This window comes from Protopterus annectens, chromosome 7.part0, assembly GCF_019279795.1.
Source record: "Protopterus annectens isolate FY-2018-M chromosome 7.part0, PAN1.0, whole genome shotgun sequence".
Lineage (NCBI taxonomy): Eukaryota > Metazoa > Chordata > Ceratodontiformes > Protopteridae > Protopterus > Protopterus annectens.
In genome coordinates this window covers 144290459-144296458 of record NC_056739.1, presented here as the reverse complement: position 1 = coordinate 144296458, position 6000 = coordinate 144290459, and positions in this window count along the sequence as shown.

Sequence of the window (6000 nt, the reverse complement as noted above, 5' to 3'; positions counted from 1 at the left end):
CAGCATCCTTATATATACTACACTGACTGTCACACCTCACAAAGTTTAACATTCTTACCTACACCCCATGAATAACTTCACCTCACAGAGTACAGCATCCTTATATATACTACACTGACTGTCACACCTCACAAAGTTTAACATTCTTACCTACACCCCATGAATAACTTCACCACAGAGTACAGCATCCTTATATATACTACACTGACTGTCACACCTCACAAAGTTTAACATTCTTACCTACACCCCATGAATAACTTCACCTCACAGAGTACAGCATCCTTATATATACTACACTGACTGTCACACCTCACAAAGTTTAACATTCTTACCTACACCCCATGAATAACTTCACCTCACAGAGTACAGCATCCTTATATATACTACACTGACTGTCACACCTCACAAAGTTTAACATTCTTACCTACACCCCATGAATAACTTCACCTCACAGAGTACAGCATCCTTATATATACTACACTGACTGTCACACCTCACAAAGTTTAACATTCTTACCTACACCCCATGAATAACTTCACCTCACAGAGTACAGCATCCTTATATATACTACACTGACTGTCACACCTCACAAAGTTTAACATTCTTACCTACACCCCATGAATAACTTCACCTCACAGAGTACAGCATCCTTATATATACTACACTGACTGTCACACCTCACAAAGTTTAACATTCTTACCTACACCCCATGAATAACTTCACCTCACAGAGTACAGCATCCTTATATATACTACACTGACTGTCACACCTCACAAAGTTTAACATTCTTACCTACACCCCATGAATAACTTCACCTCACAGAGTACAGCATCCTTATATATACTACACTGACTGTCACACCTCACAAAGTTTAACATTCTTACCTACACCCCATGAATAACTTCACCTCACAGAGTACAGCATCCTTATATATACTACACTGACTGTCACACCTCACAAAGTTTAACATTCTTACCTACACCCCATGAATAACTTCACCTCACAGAGTACAGCATCCTTATATATACTACACTGACTGTCACACCTCACAAAGTTTAACATTCTTACCTACACCCCATGAATAACTTCACCTCACAGAGTACAGCATCCTTATATATACTACACTGACTGTCACACCTCACAAAGTTTAACATTCTTACCTACACCCCATGAATAACTTCACCTCACAGAGTACAGCATCCTTATATATACTACACTGACTGTCACACCTCACAAAGTTTAACATTCTTACCTACACCCCATGAATAACTTCACCTCACAGAGTACAGCATCCTTATATATACTACACTGACTGTCACACCTCACAAAGTTTAACATTCTTACCTACACCCCATGAATAACTTCACCTCACAGAGTACAGCATCCTTATATATACTACACTGACTGTCACACCTCACAAAGTTTAACATTCTTACCTACACCCCATGAATAACTTCACCTCACAGAGTACAGCATCCTTATATATACTACACTGACTGTCACACCTCACAAAGTTTAACATTCTTACCTACACCCCATGAATAACTTCACCTCACAGAGTACAGCATCCTTATATATACTACACTGACTGTCACACCTCACAAAGTTTAACATTCTTACCTACACCCCATGAATAACTTCACCTCACAGAGTACAGCATCCTTATATATACTACACTGACTGTCACACCTCACAAAGTTTAACATTCTTACCTACACCCCATGAATAACTTCACCTCACAGAGTACAGCATCCTTATATATACTACACTGACTGTCACACCTCACAAAGTTTAACATTCTTACCTACACCCCATGAATAACTTCACCTCACAGAGTACAGCATCCTTATATATACTACACTGACTGTCACACCTCACAAAGTTTAACATTCTTACCTACACCCCATGAATAACTTCACATCACAGAGTACAGCATCCTTATATATACTACACTGACTGTCACACCTCACAAAGTTTAACATTCTTACCTACACCCCATGAATAACTTCACCTCACAGAGTACAGCATCCTTATATATACTACACTGACTGTCACACCTCACAAAGTTTAACATTCTTACCTACACCCCATGAATAACTTCACCTCACAGAGTACAGCATCCTTATATATACTACACTGACTGTCACCTCACAAAGTTTAACATTCTTACCTACACCCCATGAATAACTTCACCTCACAGAGTACAGCATCCTTATATATACTACACTGACTGTCACACCTCACAAAGTTTAACATTCTTACCTACACCCCATGAATAACTTCACCTCACAGAGTACAGCATCCTTATATATACTACACTGACTGTCACACCTCACAAAGTTTAACATTCTTACCTACACCCCATGAATAACTTCACATCACAGAGTACAGCATCCTTATATATACTACACTGACTGTCACACCTCACAAAGTTTAACATTCTTACCTACACCCCATGAATAACTTCACCTCACAGAGTACAGCATCCTTATATATACTACACTGACTGTCACACCTCACAAAGTTTAACATTCTTACCTACACCCCATGAATAACTTCACCTCACAGAGTACAGCATCCTTATATATACTACACTGACTGTCACACCTCACAAAGTTTAACATTCTTACCTACACCCCATGAATAACTTCACCTCACAGAGTACAGCATCCTTATATATACTACACTGACTGTCACACCTCACAAAGTTTAACATTCTTACCTACACCCCATGAATAACTTCACCTCACAGAGTACAGCATCCTTATATATACTACACTGACTGTCACACCTCACAAAGTTTAACATTCTTACCTACACCCCATGAATAACTTCACCTCACAGAGTACAGCATCCTTATATATACTACACTGACTGTCACACCTCACAAAGTTTAACATTCTTACCTACACCCCATGAATAACTTCACCTCACAGAGTACAGCATCCTTATATATACTACACTGACTGTCACACCTCACAAAGTTTAACATTCTTACCTACACCCCATGAATAACTTCACCTCACAGAGTACAGCATCCTTATATATACTACACTGACTGTCACACCTCACAAAGTTTAACATTCTTACCTACACCCCATGAATAACTTCACCTCACAGAGTACAGCATCCTTATATATACTACACTGACTGTCACACCTCACAAAGTTTAACATTCTTACCTACACCCCATGAATAACTTCACCTCACAGAGTACAGCATCCTTATATATACTACACTGACTGTCACACCTCACAAAGTTTAACATTCTTACCTACACCCCATGAATAACTTCACCTCACAGAGTACAGCATCCTTATATATACTACACTGACTGTCACACCTCACAAAGTTTAACATTCTTACCTACACCCCATGAATAACTTCACCTCACAGAGTACAGCATCCTTATATATACTACACTGACTGTCACACCTCACAAAGTTTAACATTCTTACCTACACCCCATGAATAACTTCACCTCACAGAGTACAGCATCCTTATATATACTACACTGACTGTCACACCTCACAAAGTTTAACATTCTTACCTACACCCCATGAATAACTTCACCTCACAGAGTACAGCATCCTTATATATACTACACTGACTGTCACACCTCACAAAGTTTAACATTCTTACCTACACCCCATGAATAACTTCACCTCACAGAGTACAGCATCCTTATATATACTACACTGACTGTCACACCTCACAAAGTTTAACATTCTTACCTACACCCCATGAATAACTTCACCTCACAGAGTACAGCATCCTTATATATACTACACTGACTGTCACACCTCACAAAGTTTAACATTCTTACCTACACCCCATGAATAACTTCACCTCACAGAGTACAGCATCCTTATATATACTACACTGACTGTCACACCTCACAAAGTTTAACATTCTTACCTACACCCCATGAATAACTTCACCTCACAGAGTACAGCATCCTTATATATACTACACTGACTGTCACACCTCACAAAGTTTAACATTCTTACCTACACCCCATGAATAACTTCACCTCACAGAGTACAGCATCCTTATATATACTACACTGACTGTCACACCTCACAAAGTTTAACATTCTTACCTACACCCCATGAATAACTTCACCTCACAGAGTACAGCATCCTTATATATACTACACTGACTGTCACACCTCACAAAGTTTAACATTCTTACCTACACCCCATGAATAACTTCACATCACAGAGTACAGCATCCTTATATATACTACACTGACTGTCACACCTCACAAAGTTTAACATTCTTACCTACACCCCATGAATAACTTCACCTCACAGAGTACAGCATCCTTATATATACTACACTGACTGTCACACCTCACAAAGTTTAACATTCTTACCTACACCCCATGAATAACTTCACATCACAGAGTACAGCATCCTTATATATACTACACTGACTGTCACACCTCACAAAGTTTAACATTCTTACCTTGCTGGAGCCTTCCTGTGTCCTGACAGAGTGCTCTTCAAACTGTCTGGAGATATACAGAGCTGACTATATTTTTCTGACACTTCAGAGTTATGTACTGGTAATTGTTGTTTGACTAATTTTATATCATTGCTGGCTGACTTCAGACTTGTGCACTGTTATTTTTGCTTCACTGTATAGTTTTTCAGATCTCTGCTGAAGGTGTTTTTCCCCCTCCCCCCTTTTCTCTGTGTCTTAAGTTGGTCTAACTGGTTTTACATCCTGTGTGTTATCTGACTATCTCAAGGGTTACTTGCATAAAGTTAGACCCTCTTAGTAACAGCCTGCATATCATTGCTGGAGCCTTCCTGTGGCCTGACAGAGTGCTCTTCAAACTACCTGGAGCTATACAGCTGAGTATATTTTTCTGACACTTCAGAGTTATGTACTGGTAATTGTTGTTTGACTAATTTTATATCATTGCTGGCTGACTTCAGAGTTGTGCACTGTTATTTTTGCTTCACTGTATAGTTTTTCAGATCTCTGCTGAAGGTGTTGGTATTCCCATACCCATCCTCCCTATTCCTGTCTTGTTGTTTAAATTTAGAGGCTTTTGCAGTTGCCTACCTCCACTGTAGATTTGATCTGGGACACTCCCCCCAGTCCCATCTCTTTACCTCATTCTACCTAATAGACTCCTTCTACACTTGTTTTTAGTCATTTTTAATTTAATTGCATTTTTTAAACTGTTTGGTCTAACATTGCTACACACTCAAGTGTGCTAGCTTGCACTGCATTTGAATTGTTTTTACTGCTGTTTTAGCTACTTTTCTGTATATATATATATATATATACATATATATATATATATATATATATATATATATATATAAACCTTTCCTATAACTAGTGTAGTCTAGATTCTGATTTGCTGTATCCAGGACTGTATGTAAGCTTCTGAGCCCCCCCCCCCCCCCAAGCTTTCTGTGTTGGAGGAAGCCTTCTAGCTTATCAGTGGGAGTGGTAAGCACTAGGTAACCTATTCCACCACATAAGGAGTGGTTCTGGCCCAGAAATTGTAGTTATTACGCTTTGGGGTAGTTTTTCCATCTCTCTCAACTTTCTGATTTAAAAGCCCAAGTGATTCGTGCACTTCTTGTTTCCTTTCCTGTGTAAATCCAGCTTGTGAGTCCAGATAAGCTAGATTCTTAGTTTTAGCACTTGAATTTCCTTATTCATGATCAGCACTTATTCAGAACTTGTAAATACTAAATAACCTACTAATTACTACAGCACTCAACCTTCCTAATTACCTAGAGGAAAACAGTTTTAGTACTTACTTTCCTCACTTGCTTAGAGAAAAACAGCTCTTGTACTCCCTTTCCTCACATATCTAGAGGAAAATAATTTTTTTATTCGGGCATGTCCAAGGGTCAGCTCCCAGTGTTCTCTCCTGTCTGTCTGATGAATCTGGGCATCTTGAGGCAATGTAGTTATTGCCTCATGTACACAGACAACCCTCTCCTCCTACCATCCAACACTACAACCTGT